This window comes from Leopardus geoffroyi, chromosome X (genome assembly GCF_018350155.1).
Source record: "Leopardus geoffroyi isolate Oge1 chromosome X, O.geoffroyi_Oge1_pat1.0, whole genome shotgun sequence".
NCBI lineage: Eukaryota > Metazoa > Chordata > Mammalia > Carnivora > Felidae > Leopardus > Leopardus geoffroyi.
Window position 1 is genome coordinate 78,279,105 of NC_059343.1, and position 17,875 is coordinate 78,296,979.

Genomic DNA, 17,875 nt, shown 5'->3' on the forward strand with positions numbered 1-17,875 from the left:
TTTTCTTTAGTCAGTATGTAATAAGCACCTACCATGTGCCAACCAGAATGTTAGACACTGAGAACATAACAATGAATCAAATAGATGTGGTCCCTACTCCAAAAAGCTTAGGTGTTTTTTTTGTTTGTTTGTTTGTTTGTTTTTTTGTTTTTTTTTAGGAGAGAGGGAAGGCATGAGTAGAAGTACAAATTTTGATATGCATATGTAGGGAATATTGAATAATTCAGTTTCACTAGAGTATGAGGCCCATGAAAAGGAGGTAGCAGTTGTGTATTTGGGGCTTGATTTTATAAATGATAGGAAAATACTGAGGGATTTTGAGGAAAGCAATGATAATGGAGCATTTAAGGAAGATGATGCTGGAAGCTCTGTGTAAGACAGAGGGAGAGGTTACAGAAGGACCACTTTGTTGGAGGCTATTGCAATACTTCAGATAAATAATGAGGGCCTAAACTAGGGTAGCATCAGTGGGACAGATCCAAGTGGTTTATCTAAAGAACTGGCAATTGGTTAGATGTTGAGGATGTGAGGAGAGAGAGGATTCAAATCTGACACTAGGGTTTTAAACCTGAGTGACTGATGGGCTACTTTCAACCAAAAAGTTGAACACAAGAAGAGCTCATCTTTGTAGTGATACCACTGATATGCACACCTACTGCTCTGACACTTATGATCTTATTGTCTGTACTGTTGAATGGCTCATACAAGCCCTATATACAAGTAGCAAGTCATACAGACAAAGCAGACAGAACATGATTCTGAACAAGAACTTGTTCAGTGATTTATAGTGATAATGGTAAGAAGGGCAAAGGTAGGCTCTCTATGTGGTGTTCCTTTTCTTTCCTTCTTTTCCTCTTTCCTGCTTTTTTCTCTTTTCTATTTAATAATACTGAAAGTGAAAACACTGAATGGCTGTTCAAAGAAACTGACAAAGATTGAGTGGACGTTAAAATGTACTGATTCAGTTTTGGTCTCATACAGGGAAGAAAGGAATGTAGATGAAGTGCAATTTATGGAAAAAGATTTAATTAGTTCATAGTGAGAACTTCTTAAGTGTCTAGTTAATATTTTAAACCATACATTTAAGAGGTTCTGGGACTAATTATTACTCTAAAAGAGCAGCAAATTCTGTTTTACTATTTTCCCAGGAATCTCTCAGACTTCCAAACTGTGGCCAAGTCTATCCTCTTTATGATAAATACCTTTCTACTCAACCATAAGGCTTTCCTCCTCAGTACATTCAATTGCTGGGTATGTGTGACACTGAATGACTATTCTAGCTAATATTCTTTTGTTTTGGAAGGGAACCTGTTTTATGGATCTGCTCCATCTCACCCCTGCCCCCTAACACCCAGCAAATATCTTGTGTTGTTGTCTGTTGCCCTACAAAACCCCAAATATCACAATGGGAATTAAATTGAAAATACCTAAATACTATGAATTTTCACTTTGAATAGTTTTTGGAATCTTATGACATAATACTACAGTGGTCTAGACTTCCTACCAAAAATCAAGTAATGGAGTATTTTACCTGACTAAACACCTGGTAGCACTTATAGTAGTGCCTGGGGAGGGGAAGAAAAGGAAAGGGACCATGGATAAGGCTCCTCAGCAGAATTCCGTATCATGATAAAAATCATAGCATCTGTTAGGTGTCGCTTACCTGCAACTCCAGAGCATCTGGGATAAAATCTGACTTGCTGTGTGTGTGTGTGTGTGTGTGTGTGTGTGTGTGTGTGTTGGGGGGGGTGGTACTTTGTACTTTGAAAGGGCTTTCACTATTTGAATCCATTATTCCATCATCTTTCCTCTCAGTCTACAAGCATCCTCAAGAATCCTAATGAAGAACAGCAACCTTCCCATGAATCTGTCTCCTTCAAGACTATCAACAACTACCTAATTATTAAGCCATGAATTCCTCTTGTCATTCCAGTTACTTTCTCCCACTCTTCTATAAAGAACACTTAGTCCTATCTTTCCCCACCACTCAGAAAATTTCTCAGTCCTCTTTATTAGTGATTGTTTTCAACAAAATATAGGCAGTATCTCCAGCATTCATTTGTATTCTCCCCACAACCAGGGCCATCTTGGCCATTTCCATGGCTTTGACAATTTCTTATGAGTAAATGACTGCAATTCTTTCTGAACTTCAGAACCATCTTCAGTTTGTAAATGATATCTCACACACTAAACTCAGTATATTCCCAACCAAAAATGTTCCCTAGCAAACAGATTCTTTTATCCAGATTTCCCCTCTCATTATAGGTACCATACCTTCTCAGTCTCTCAGGCTAGAAATACCAGAAACATCTTGTATTATTCCCTCTCCCATAACATCCAGTCAGGCACAGAAGTTGATCATCCCATTTCAGTTTCTTACCTCTTCAACCTTTTACACCACTGGAGATTGCTTTCTAAAATGCCTTTCTTGGCCCACATTAACAATTTTTATTCTTTTTAAAAAAATTTTAATGTTTATTTTTGAGAGGGAGGGAGAGACATAGCACAAGCAGGGGAGGGGCAGAGAGAGAGACACACACACAGGAACTGAAGCAGGTTCCAGGCTCTGAACTGTCAGCACAGAGCGCAAAGCAGGGGCTCCAACTTACAAACCATGAGATCATGACCTGAGCCAAAGTTGGAACTGACTGAACAACCCAAGTGTCCCTATCGTGCTTCTTAATTAACAAAACTATTATGGGCTTCAAAGTTCTCAGGAACGGAAAATGTAGCTTTCAAACCTCTTCACAATCCCTTCAGCCATTCTGCGCTGGATTTATCACTGGAGCTTACCAATGATAAACAAACAAACATGATTCCTTAATTCTCCTTCCCTCATTAAAGTAAATTATGTTATTAATGCTCCTACAGTAATTTGCACATACTCTTATTATGGCCTTTATTTCATTCTGCCTTTTACTAGAGTTACTTGTCTGTGTCCTTGACTAAAGTATGTTTCTTGTTGGCAATGACTGTCTCATTCATCTCTGGGCCTTTACCTAAAGCAATTGCTCAATGAACTAATGTGTAGTGTCAACTCTCAATGAATTAAATGAAAAGGAATTTTTGATACAGGTAATGGAAAATCATAGCTAATTTCCTCAAGGTAAGAACATAGCCTTAATCGTTGTCCTGGAATCTGAGGGCCTGCCCAAGGTCAGCGAGGAGGACAATTTCCTCCAACTATGGATGACTGGGAGTTGATTTCAGAGGAGTGCTTTCAGGAGTTGATGACTGAAGACAAGGAAGAAGGTTTTACCTCCAAGGTCAAGCTTTTAACAAATATCTGCAATGTACACTGAGGGATTTGGCTGTACTCCAATTATGCTAATATGTTTTATATATGGGCCTCCAGCATCCAGGAACCACCACCTCCCTAAACAATTTAATAAGTGTAAATATAAAGGCAGAGTTATAAATGTGGAACTTATTTGTAATGTACCAACCTTGTTATTATCAAATGTCATAGGGTATAAGTCATGGCAATTATGCTGCCTGCTTTTTATTACATTTATCTTACTTTTAAAGGCGCAGTATATTCCCATAAGCGTAACTTCTGCTCTGCCTAAGTAATCTACCCTATCTGTTTTGGAGTCACAGATCACAGGAACTTTAGAGTCACAGGATTAATGAGCATCCCTGTAGCAAAGGGATTCATGAGTCATTGACTTCACCCACTGACACTGTACCCTTCATATTAGGTTCCACTGTGTGTTTCAACAATTCAAGTTGTGGGAACTTGTGGGTTTCTCCATACAAGAGACATCACAATTTAAAATACAGAATTGTTGCTTCCTCCTCCCTCCCACACCTGAGCATGCAGATGTGTATAAGTCCCTGTCATATAGAAGCTGACAATTTTGCACAGAACCTTCAAACTTTTGATTGCCAATTTGGTGAGATACAATCCAGAGCTGCCTCTTAAATGGTCTCTTGGAAGGTGAAAGTCAGGGGAAGTAGCCCTGGTTTTTCTGGTTTTGATCAGAAAGGCGTCTACTACACCCAGCCCATAATTCCCAGTTCCAATTAGACTCTTTCTCTTCCCCTCCTTATTGCTTCTCACTACATCTCATCACTCCAATCAGGAAATGCAGGTGACTGTCTTACTCCATATAACAACATTTTATGGCAACAGTTCTCTTTTCTTTCAAAGGAGCACTTAGAAGTGCAGGCTTCCTCATGCTTTCCTGGTATTAAGCAAGAAACCTGCCAGGCTGCAGAGGTCTGTTGGTGAGTGAATCTAATTTTAAGATTTTTTAAAAGTTCTGCTGCTTTCAGTTTCCTTGAAAGGGAAGGAGAAAAATTAAAATAGTAGTTAATCCTACCACATAGGAGGTTCTTCAGGAACATTATTTCCCCTAATCACAGCATCCCCCTACCTTTTTGCTGGATGATTCAAAAAATCATGTTAACAAGCTATTTATTTGTTCATTACTTATTCCACAAATATCCACTGAGCAACTACATGTGACAGGCATTATAAGCAAAAATAGACATGATCCAGGTCTTCATGAGCTTACAAGTGGAGCATGCTAATGATAAATCTATATATGATTACAATTAAGCGAAATGTCTAAGAAGGAAACAATAACAGATACTATAGGAGAAAATAATGTATGTGTATATGTGTGTGGTGGTGAAGGGGGTCTAAATTAGACTGGGTGGTCAAGAACAGCCTCTCTGAAAAAGTGATATTTAATTGGAGACCTAATGGATGGGTAGAAGTCAGGGGTGCCTGGGTGACTCAGTAGGTTAAAACATCAGACTGTTGATTTTGGCTCAGGTCATGATCTCACAGTCATGAGATCAAGCCCTGCATCAGGTTCTGCACTGAGCATGATTCTGCTTGGGATATTCTCTCTCTCTCTCTCTCTGTCTCCCCCCTCTCCCTCTCCCTCTCCCCACCCCAGTCTGTTCCTCTCCCCTGCTTATGCTCTCTCTCTAACAAATAACTAACTAAACAAATAACCTTTAAAAAATAAAAAAAGGATGAGTAGAAGTTAACCATATGAAAACTGAGTATTTGTATACTCACAAAATGCATACAGTGGAGTAATGTTTTATTCAGCTTTAGCTAGGTTGTACTATTGTTACAAACAACCCCAAACCTCAATTACCATAGCAAAGGTCCATGTGGCAACTACAGGTCATCCATGGCTCAGTTTCACATGCTTTCTTCATTCAAGGATCATGACTGAAGGAGAATTCCTTATTTGGGACATGTCATTCTTATATCAGAAGGAAAAGAACAAAAAAATCTGAACCATGCCGTGGCTCTTAAAGCTTTTTATTGTATGTGGTGGAGGTCACTTTGGCTCACATTCCATTGACCAAAGCAAGTTCTAGGACCAAACACACATTAATTTGGCAGGGTTCCTGGCAGGAAGCAGGGATGAGCTCTCTAACAGGAAGGGAAAACTAATATTTGAAAATAATGCAATCTACAACCCTTGTCTGACTTCCACCTATCCCTCTAATACACAATAATTTCCCAGCGCCTCAGTTTCCTCATCTCTGAAAATGGCATTTAAAACAATGAAGACATGTGGCACCAGGGTGGCTCAGTCGGTTAAGTGTCCAACTTCAGCTCAGATCATGATCTCACAGCTTGTTAGTTCAAGCCCCACGTCAAGCACTGTGCTGACAGCTAGGAGCCTGGAGCCTACTTCAGATTCTGTGTCTCCCCCTCTCTCCCCTCCCCTGCTCACGCTCTGTGTCTCTCTGTCTCTCAATAATAAATAAATGTCAAAAAAAAAAAATGAAGAGAACCCAAGATGGGTTTTCCGAGGTTGAGTCTGGCCCTTAAGTTAGGGAGCAGGTTAGGGGAACAAAAATTGTATAATCTAGAGCCTAAGTTTTCTCTACATTTTCTTTTGGCATTTTAATTACAGTAATATAAAGAAAACAAGTTTTGGTATGCTACCTTGGCCACTAGGTAGCTGTGTTACTTTGTGCAAGTTACTTAAACTCTTTGAGCCTTGGATTATTGTAAGAAGTATGTAAAATAATGTATGTGAGAACATTTTGTGTAGTATAATGCCATACAAATACAAATCATTATTATATTTATCTCACTACCATGATCTCCTTTACTAAGATTCATCTATTTGTCTCATACTCTTAATCCCACGTTTCAGCTAGCCATCTCAAGATCACCATGTCAAAACTCAGAATTATCTTCTCTCCCAGGCAATTCCCATCTAACTCCCACTCCAGGCTTCATTGTGTTTATCACTAGCACTGATGTGCTTCTTATCACCAGGGTTACAAACCCTCATGTTGTTTTTGACATCCATACCACCACTCAGTTATATCAATTCTCCCTTCACAGTGTAGTATACGTGGATGTCTTTCTGATTTTAAAGCCACCACCCAAGCCCAGACCGTTGTATCCCTCTCCTTGATTAGTGTAATAACTACTCTTTCTGCCTATACTTTCATCCCTGTTCAAAGTAGTCATTTGATTATCTTATTCCCACACTCAAATCCCCACAGTGGATCACAAATGAATAGAAAATTAAAGTGCAAACTCTTTAGCTCAGTAGCCAACATCCTCCAAAATTTGGCTGAGCTCACTTTTTCCAAACTTCTTTTTACTCTTACCCATATACCCTCTGCTGCAGCATCACAACGTAACTCACCATTCTCTGAACATCTTCTTTATCTAGATCATCACTGGCCAGTAGAAATCTAATGCAAGCCACAGATGTAATATTAAATTATCTAGTAACTACATTTTAAAAAGTAAATAGAAACAACTGATGTTAATTTTAATATATTTAATTTAGCTTAGTATATCTAAAATATTATCCTTTCAACATGTAATCAATATAAAAATTATTAATGAAGCACTTTACATTGTTTTTAATACTATCTTTTCAAAAACCCATAAGTATTTTACACTTACAGCACATCTCAATTCGCATGCACTAGCCACATTTCCAATGCTTAGTAGCCATATGTGGCTAGTGGCTCCTATATTAGGTGGCACAGACCTAGCCCCCACCCTGTGTCTCAAGGCAAACTCTGTCCTCTGCTTGAAATACCTCCCATTCAAACCATCACCTGTGGAAATGCTGCCTTCCAAAGACACAGCTTCATAGCCCACATGCTCTAAGAAGTCTTCCAAGATTCTCTCAGCTGAAATTCATCTTTTACCTCTCTCATACAATTATACACATCATTTTGTTATATACCTCTAAATATTGTGAGTATATAATACATTCATTTGTTTCAAAACTCAGGAATACCAAAGGGTATGCATATAATGACACCTCCCTGCCATCCACCTTAATTCTCTCCTCTGGAGACAACCAGTATTCTCAGACTTTTGTGTATCCTTGAAGATAAATCTTATACAAATACATATATGTATGTACATATATACGTACATATATACATATATGTATAAGATTAAATATATACATATAAATATAAGATACAAATATACATATTTGTATAAGATTTATCTGCAAACTTAATGTACTAATATGGAATTATCTCCAATTAATAGTCTATATTTGAGATAATTCCATATTAGTACATTGTCTGTCTCCCTAAAGAGGCTTTTAATTCTTTAAGAATATAGATTTTGCTTTTTTTTCTCTATCCTTACAGAGCTCTGCACCTTGGACTCTGGTACTGTGCTGAATACTCAGTGTTTGTTGAATTGCTCAAAGTGTTCCAGACTGATTATGTTAAAATGGTATCTTTTGCATATGGTATCCCCATCTCCTTCAAAAGATCATTAACTTCTAATTGCCCACAGGATACATTTCACATTCAAGGACTTTCACAGTCTGACCCAACCTTTCCTTCTAGAGTAATCTCTACTCTCCAGAGATACACCCTTTGCTTTAAGCAATAGGTGTTTTCACTGGAGTTTTGCCACAGATTGATATGTATGGTTGCCTGTGTGTGTGTGTATGTGTGTGTTTCATTGCAATATTTTCCTAAGACCATAAACCCTTGAAACAGGGGTTATGTATAATGCCCTTATTTATCCCAGGACAACACCTATAACTTGGCAATGTTCCATGTATAATTGATGAGCTTGGAAATGTCTTTCTTCAGGCCTTGTTCTCTCCCTTCTTTTCCCTTGGGCCTGGACTTCCCCATGCTAGATAATTGCTCAGATTCCACATTTTCTTCTGGCAGAAACAGAAGACAATTTGCTTCTCTAATCTATTTTTATTTTTAAATCATTCTTAATTCAAGTGATTCTCAAGCCAGAGAATTTGTAGGCAGACGCAGAAATAAGGGTCAAAGCACAAAATAAGCATTGTTCCTGCAGGGAAGGTTTTTTTTTTTTTTTCATTTTCATGCTTTTGTCTAGAATTCTATTTATGTTTGAAATCACCAATTTTTCCTAGATCTCAAACAACTGAAGCTGCTGTAAGAGTCATCTCAAAAATACACACACCCTCACAGACACACCAAGTACCTGGGCACTCCACGGCCCACTCAAGTAGACACATAAAACTAACCATTGCCACAACCAAATGCAAGGTGGAGTCCTGTACGGAGTCCTAAGAGAGAAAAGGACAATAGAGAAATCTTAAGGAAATATGAATAAAGTATGGATTTTAGTTAATAATAATGTGTCAATATTGGTTCATTAATTAGGACAAATATACCACATTAATGCCAGAAGTTAATAATAGGAGAAACTAGGTGTGGGTATGTGCAAACTCTGTACTATCTTCAAAATTTTTCTGTAAGACTAAAATAATTCTAAAATCTAAAATTTGTTTTTTTAAATAATAATTGATAGAGAGATAGGACTTAAGAGACATACCAAGCAAATGCAATGAATGGGCCATAAAAAGATACTTTTGACAATCAGGGATGATTGCTCACAAACTGGGTATTAGATGATAATAAGAAACTGTTAATTTTTTGGGTGTAATAGTGGTATTGTGGTTATGTGTTGGGAAATAAAAAGACTTCAACTATTAGAGAAATATTCTGAAGCTTGTACAGATGAAATAATGTGATATTTTGGATTTTCTTTAAATACTCAGGCAAAGATGGATGGAGTAAGAGATGAAATAAGAATGACAGGATCTTTTCTTTCTCCCCTTGGGACAAAGGTGGTCATAAAAAAGAGTCCCTTCAAAAGCAGATATGGCATTACCATGGCTAGCTGACACTTTACTAAAGCCAGGTACTACTTAAATGAGATAAGCACAAAGAGGAAAAGCAAGACAATAGCTACAACTTATTGAGCACCCTTAGCAGGTGCTATTCTAAGGCTTTACACTCTATTTCATTTAATCATCACAACCACCCTGAGATGGTTTTGTTATTCAAATTTTACTAAAGGATGATCAAGATCTCTATTAGGAAATGATACAGGTGGAACTTGAGCCCAGGGAAAATGACTCCAGAACACATGATCTTAATCTGTAGACATTTTTTCTCCCTTAGCTTGAGAAAGTAACTGCCTCTCTGGTATATATTGCTTGAAACCCATCTATCTGAACCTGTAGGGAGCATGAGTGCAGTCTCATATATGCCTCCCTTTTGTTTCCTTTGCCCTTCACTTGGTTCAGATAGAACTGTGCCACTTTTCCACTGAGCCTCTTCATACCTTCACTGCTACTACCCAAAGAGGGCTCAATATCTAGACTCTGTACCTAGAATGTTCCTTATGACTCAAAATATGTTCCATAGACAAGCAGCATTAGCATCACCAGGGAACTTGTTAGAAATGAATTATCTTGGGCATCACTCCAGGATAATGAATCAGAATCTGCATTTTAACAGTTTCTCAAGTGATTTATATGCATATTAAAGCTTGAAAAGCACTGCTTTCCATCTGCTGGAGTACTTCCTTAGTGATTCCTTGCTGGAGTGTTCCAGAAACAGGAGTCTAAAATCTATGGCTTGAAAGGGAGGGAGTCATTTAAGCTGTTCCCTGTTCCCTGGCCTTATGGAGCTCTAGAGTCAGTCAGAAGCCATCCTAAGAATAGATCTTGCTGTCTTTAGAATAAAAAAATATGTTGGAGAAATGAAAAGACAACCACGTTAGCCATCATTTCCTTCCCATATTTCATTCATGTTCTCCTGGTATCTCACACTGCCACAACACAGACACTTTATATAATGAGGAAATTTTTAATTAAAAGCATCAGAATCTTTGAGCATAGACAATCCTTTAAAAATGAAGTTTATCTGTATTTACAAGCCTCCATTTATTTGGTAATGACAATAGGATAAAAAAACTGCCTTTGAAGGCATATGGAGGAATGATTAAACTAATTTACAATAATTGCTTTAATCTTGGTATATTAAATTGTAGTGTTTAACTCTTTCCGTTCTCTTGGTCTAAGGCAACATTAAAATACATCACAATGGTCTATATTGTACCTTTGAATAACAGTGGAAATTCTGCCTTATAGTGCCAGCCTATCACTTGCATCATCCATGCAATAAACAGGGAGATATCCTCACTCCACGCCAACACCTAATTGCTTCTCTACTCCTTTGCTTTTAAGACAGAAACCCCATGTTCAGAAATCAAGGCATATTAGAAGCTATTAATTTCTTAGCACTAATAAATTGATCAGACCAGAACTTAATTGAGGAATTCCCTCAGGAAAAGGACACAGAACAAGGGGATTTAAGGGAAAAGAGGGAATAGGTTGAAACTTGGGCAGTTGGGAAGGCCAGGAGAGGGCCTAAGGGAAAACATTGTTGATATCTTCAGACGTCACCTTTTCTTACTTTCTGGTTATGGTTCAGAAGAGTCCTGCTGGCTCCTATTTATAACTTTTGCTGTGGATTCACCCCGATAACATTTCAGGAAGCATATAGAATGGGGAGCTTAGTGATATTAAAGCTATTGTGAAATATTTCTTTTTGCTTCTGGCACCCCTGCCCACCCCTGCTAACCCCAGTTTACCCTGAGGTTTCCCACTTCTCTCCTTGATGGGACTGGCTGGGTCAGGCCTGCTTTTGCTTTATGAATGACTTGGGTCTGGGCCACTGATCAAGATGAGGGGACTCTAGTGACAGGTACAACCCTTTCAAGTCAGAAGAATGGAATTGCACTGTAAGGGACCATGAACATTCCAAGACATTTGGCTGAGAGTTATGTCCCCATTATTTTACTTATAGAAAAACCACACTCTTCATCTTTTACCCTCAGTGAGCTATGTTCCACTAGTAATTTCAGTCTCTATGTCTCCTGAAGGGCTCTGCCAGATGTGACCAATGGCTCGTCATGATCTGGTATATGACCTCAAACAATAGTATATGATGATCATTGTATGCACATGACATTCATATAAGTAATTTGTCTCCAGATTTTGGCAAGAAACATTAAACTTAAAAAAAAAAGGTGGGGGGGGTGCCTGGGTGGTTCAGTCGGTTAAACGTCTGACTTCAGCTCAGGTCATAATCTCACAGTTCATGAGTTTGATCCCCACCTTGAGGTCTCTCCTGACAACTCAGAGCCTGGAGCTCACTTCAGATTCTATGTCTTCCTCTCTTTGTGTGCCTGTCCCCCGCTCACTCTCTGTCTCTCCCTCTCTCTCAAAAATAAAAAATAAATAAATAAAACCATTGCTTTTGAATTGAAAACAAAGTACTCAGCAGTGAAAAACATGGGAATGCAGCCCACTTTCAACAGTAGAGGGCATTGTGTGTGGGCTTTCTTGGTGTCAAGTCTTGAAGGAAAGGAATTAACAGGAAGAAGCAGATGTGGGTCGTGATTGTTAATATTTCCATATGCTACCTTCCTTCTGAGGCACTTAGTGCATCCTAAATGATTATCTCACTTATCCTTGCAGGCTTTTGATTACCTTGGGGGAAGCTTGGGAGGCAGGGAAAGTCAACATACAAGCATATGCACTCTAAGAATTCACAAAATGCTTTTACATCTAGAATCTTGTACAAGCCTCACAACAGGTCTGTCAGGTTACAGTTTATTTATCATGCTCAGTTTGTGAAAGAGTAGTGTTTTAAAGCCTGTACTTCTAGATCCAATGGCATTCCAGATGTTTCAAGGGCAGCACTGTTGTTGGTGGCACATTCTGTTCTTGAACTGCCAAGGATGTAGGAGGATAATTGTATGCTTGAAAAGGAGGGAATCAGGCGTTCCTTCTTTACCTGGCTCAACTCCTTATTGCTTACAATTGGACTCCTTATTGGAAGTTTGCAACCCTAAATGCATTATTTCTCTGTCTTCTTCCCCTCAACCTCAAATTGTGTTCTAGCCTCCATAGTTCTCAAAAGTCTTTACACCTAGATTCAAAAGTGTTTCTCAACTTTTTAAACCTATGGTCCTTTTAAATGAGCATCTTGCATTCTTCCTGGCATTCTTCCCCTCTCACCTGCTCATTGCAAAGACACTGGTATATACCTATTCACACCAAGTTGAGAGTCCAGGCAACCTCTGGTTTGGATAACCACAATCTCTGCCAGCATTCAAATTTTTACTGATCTTTATTTTCTGTCCTAAGAAACCAATATGCTTACTTTTTTTTTCTGCTGCATATAAGGTGATATAATATTGACATGATATTTCAAACTACAGTAGTCCTCCACTTATTCATGGCTTTGCTTTCCATGGTTTAAGTTACCCAATGTCAACCACAGTTTAAAAGCAGATGATCCTCCTTCTGACATATGGTATCATCAGAAGGTCAATAGCCTAAAAGTACATCAAAATGCCTACATCATTCACCTCACTTTCTCTAATCTCATAGGCATTTTATCATTTCACATCATTATAAGAAGGGTAATATAGTGCAATGTTTTGGTAGAGACTACATTCATTAACTTTATTGCAGTATAATATTATAAGTGTTCTACTAGATTATTATTATTAATCTCTTACTATGCCTAATTTATTAATTAAAATATATCATAGGTATGTATATATAGGAAAACCATAGTATATATAGCGTTTGGTACCATCCACAGTTTCAGGCATCCACTGGGTACTGTGGAATGTATCCCCTGTGGATAAGGGGGGACTACTGTACTTCTCTCCCATCCTGATTCTGAAATATATAGACCCATGAGAATCACTACTCTATTATTGCTTATCAAGTTTTATTATATTTATAGTTGTTTTCATGGCTGTCTACTAGACTATTACCTACTTGAGGACTGGGATGCAATCTGGTTGTTCTTCGTATCCATAAGTGCCAAGCAGAGTGACAGGTATGTAATAGGTGCACATTAAATATTTGTTGAACAAATGAATGAATGGTGCCAGAAGACTTATTCAAGGATACTGTAAAATTTTCCTCATGTATTATTCCATTTTTAGCAAAGGTACAATTGGAGGCATTCAAGATTCTTTAACATCTGACTCTGTAAATATTGTCAATGGAAACGACAAGGGTTCCCTTTTCTATTTTCCTCATTCTATTATCCCACTGAATCTTTACTTCTCAGGTTCTATATGCTTCTGCTTGATTATTAAACACCTTTATCTTTCATCTTGAATGCTTAAACAGACAGTAATTTTCCAGAATTAAATGCATGACCTCTAAAAATCTAAGCCTACTAAAAAAGGAGCGGTTTTACAATGTAATCTGTCATAGTGATCCTCAAGAGGGATGACTCTATAATTTAGAGGAGGCTGCTATGTCAAAATAAAGGTTCAGATTACCTCCACGGTCAGCCTACCACCCATACCTGAACTTGAAAATGCTTTTGTATTATTAGTTGTTTAGATTTCTGTTATATCCATGAGACCCGTGCATCACAAATCATCTGGGGTGAAGAACCATACTTTTGTTTTGATTTGTTTTTAATTTTCAATCTATATATACTTCTATAAAATATAATTAAAATTACTAGAAAAAGATAATGAAAAAAGGCATGCAAAATAAAAACTCCCATTTATTTTGTTAGTATCAACAGACATAAAAGTACTCTGTCAAATTTCTGTGAAGTTCCCAAATGCTTCCCCTCAAGAGCTATACTAACTCACTGTAGACCATCACCAATCTACAAAACAAGATGTGAGAAGCATTGCATGAGATTGTATACTTATCCAGGCCTTAGGCAAACCTCACTATTATTTTTTATTTGAATAATTTACACAATGTTACATTAGTTTCAGGTGAACAACATTGTGATTTGACAAGTTTATACATTATGCTATGTTCACCACAAGTGTAACTACCATTTGTTCCAACATATCAGTACATCGCTATTATGATATCTTTGACTATATTCCTTATGCTGTGTCTTTTAGTCTCAAGATTTATTCATTCCACAACTGTAAACCTGGATCTCCCACTCCCCTTCACCCATTTTGCCCTTCCCTCTCCTATACCCTCCCCTCTGGCAGCTGTCAGTTTGTTCTCTGTATTTATAGGTCTGATTCTGCATTTTGTTTATTCATTTTCTTTTTTTAGCCAAACCTTATTATGGCCTGAATTGTCTTTGGGCCCTAAAGACCAAGCCTCCATTATGCATAATGATTATCATGTCCAAAAGAACTAATGATATTTAGAGAACTGTCAACCCTTGTGGGCATAAATGAAAATTGATGTGACCCAGAACTATGAAAGTAAAGGTATATAATCTCAAGAGGTAGACTTGGGTTAGAATTCTGGTCTAGCCGCTTACCAGTTATATTACCATAAACAAGTTACTTTACCTCTCTGTGCCTCAGTTTCTTCATCTATAAAATGGGGATAATTATAGTATCTATCTCATAGAGATGCTGTGAGGATTAAATGATGTGATGCATTGAAAATACTTTGTGAAATGCCTGGCATATCATTCAAACTCAGTAAGGTTGGCTATCACTGTTTTGTGACCAATAAGTTGTATTAATATTCTCTTCATTTCATGGGAGAGGGAAATTCCAAGTTTACAGTCACATAAGCCCCTCATCCAGTGACTCAGGGATTATAAAAATCACTTCAATCGATTTCAGGTTTGGCAGAACTGCTCTTAGGCATGCTGCCATTCTCTTCTTTCTTCCTCTCAAGGTGATTTCTCATTGCTCCCAACAAGGCTCCTGCATCGTAGCAAAGTCAATTTACTTACTACTCTTTCCTTTGCACTCAACTGGCTGATGTCACTTCTTTTTTTTTTTTTTAATTTTTTTTTCAACGTTTATTTATTTTTGGGACAGAGAGAGACAGAGCATGAACGGGGGAGGGGCAGAGAGAGAGGGAGACACAGAATCGGAAACAGGCTCCAGGCTCTGAGCCATCAGCCCAGAGCCTGACGCGGGGCTCGAACTCACGGACCGCGAGATCGTGACCTGGCTGAAGTCGGACGCTTAACCGACTGCGCCACCCAGGCGCCCCTTCACTTCTTGACATTTTGTCACAGCCACCTTCAACCTGGAATACCCACTCCTTTCTTTGTCACAGGCATTTGCCTTGTTCAAAGTTAGTCTCCAAATTAACATCCATAATCAGTTCTCAAACTTTAGTGTTCATCAGAAACACCTGGAAAGACTGTTAAATATGCCCTTTCCTGAGCTCCACCCCAAAATTCTGATTTTGGAGGTCTGGGGTAGGGCCCATGAATTTGACTTTTTATAGGCCTCCCCCTTCCCACTCCTCCAGCCCCCAGGAGACTCTGATGCAGTAACTTTTGGGGATCACAGATTGAGAAATGTGTTTCATATGAGAACACTAGTTAACAGTACTTGAATCAATTCTTTCTCCAGATTTCCTTAAATGCTAATAAATAAAGTAGCGCCTTAACTTAGCTGCATTAATTGGAATTCTTGATAATTGGACAGAAGCTGGGCTGCTAAAAAAAAAAGAGGTGGGAGGCTGAAGATGAATCTCCCTTTATGATAAATAGAGCTAGTCGTGGATATTTAGACAGATGCCAAGTAATTCCTTGCTGATTTATTCATTGACTGAAAGTTCCTTTATTAGTCCATCCAGGACTTCATATACCATTTTCTCTCACTTGGATTACTACCCTAACCTCTTACCTGGGCTCTCCATCCCACACTTGTTGCCCGATAGCCCATTCTCCACATAGATACCTGTGTGATATTTTAAAATAAAATCCTGATTGTATCACCTACCTAAAACTTTTAATTGGTTTCCTGTTGATCTTAGGGTATAAATTAAACTCTTTACCAGGGTCTACAAGGCTGTGCATAGTTTGGGCCTACCTACCTCTCCAGTCTCATCTTGTTTCACTCTCCCCCATGATCTCTCTGCTTTAGACATGCTAGATTTAAAGTTCTGTGACCAGACCCCATTTCTTCCTGCTACAGAGCCTGTGCATATGCTTTTCTATGGATTTGGAATATTCTTCCCAGCATCCCCTTCCCTCCCCACACACCCACACAAACACACACTTAATCAGCCCTTACTCATCTTTTGGATCTTGGCTTGAATGTCTCTACCACGGAGAAACCTCCTGAGCTCCCTAATGTAGGTCAGTTTCCTTTGTTAGATACTTTCAGAAAATCATGTTTCTTTTCCTCAGAATACTTGCCTCAGTTTGTGATTATACAATCATTACTATTAATGAATTATTTGATTAAAGCTCATCTCATCTTCTGATGGTAAACTCCTTGAGAACCCAAAACATATCACTATATCCTTAGCATCTAGCATAGTGACAAGCATATATAGTTAGCACTTAATATTTAAGTCAATCGACAGGATGAATCCCTTCTCTTCCTTCCCAGAGAAGACCACAATGATCCAAACTTCTCTACTCCCAAAGCTAACACTATCCTGATTCTCTGCGTAAAAGCGTGTGAGTGATGAGTTCAAACTCCCCTAGAAGGAAGACTCCAATCAAGGCAATAGGATTCAAAATCTAACTTAATCTTTAAACTTTAGGCCAGCTCCCCCAGCCAGGGGACCAGACAAGCATGACACTGAATACTCTTGCCCATTGTTCTCTGCACTAAATAGCTTGTTCCTAGAAGCTGTCCAGGCATTGGATGGTAATGATGAGATCCCTATTCAAATCATTAAGCTGTAGCTCAGCATGATCAAATATTGTTAGCTATCTACACTAATCACTTGGCAATTGTACTTCAGTTATCTACTCCACTCATTCTGCTATGCGTGTATTATAATTCTTGAAGTGAAAGTAAAGCGAAGCAGCAAAAAAAAAATTGCTGGTGATGGTGATGTGGAAGGGTGACTAGTGTAGTGTGATATGCGTTCTTTCTTAGCACCAGATGCAATTCAGAATTCCACATAAGAGGGGAGACTGCATTGGACAGAAAAGCCACTGTAGCAACCCGGAAAGCTTCAGCTCAAGTCATATGTGGTCCAAGAGTTTAAATATATTAACTCCTTGTCTCTAAGCTTATGAATTAACTAGTAAAATCATAAACACCAAAAGATTCCAGACATTTGGACTAAGGGATAAATAAAGACCTAGATTTTTAAAAACTGAGATTGAGTCAGTAGGTTCTTGAGCTCCCAGCATAGGTAAAATCCACATAAAATTCTATGACTCTGGATGGAGAAATAATGCTAATGCTTCTGTCAGTAAAAATTTTAAATACAGAACAACTGGACAATTCAAATGATTTCCTACTCATAATTTTCCAAACATTCTAATATCATATACTGTCCCTATAGTCCATCTAAGAAAAGTCACGCCACAGAAAGAGCATAAAAGTGGCCTCAGAATTACTCTATCTGCTTAAATGTTCTGTCTTTGGATTTTTTTTGGCAATTGTGACTATTTTAAATATTCTTTCAACTGATGTAATAAGGGATATTCTTCAATATCTGAGATGCTTTTGGAAGGGCCTATGGATCCTGGGTAATTTACATAGTTTTCTGCAGTGTTCACAAAGCATTTTAATACAATGATTTTTCAAATGAGTGTTGTGTGTGTGTGTGTGTGTGTGTGTGCATGCACTATGGCCTTTACTTTTTAGTTCCAACTGGCAAGT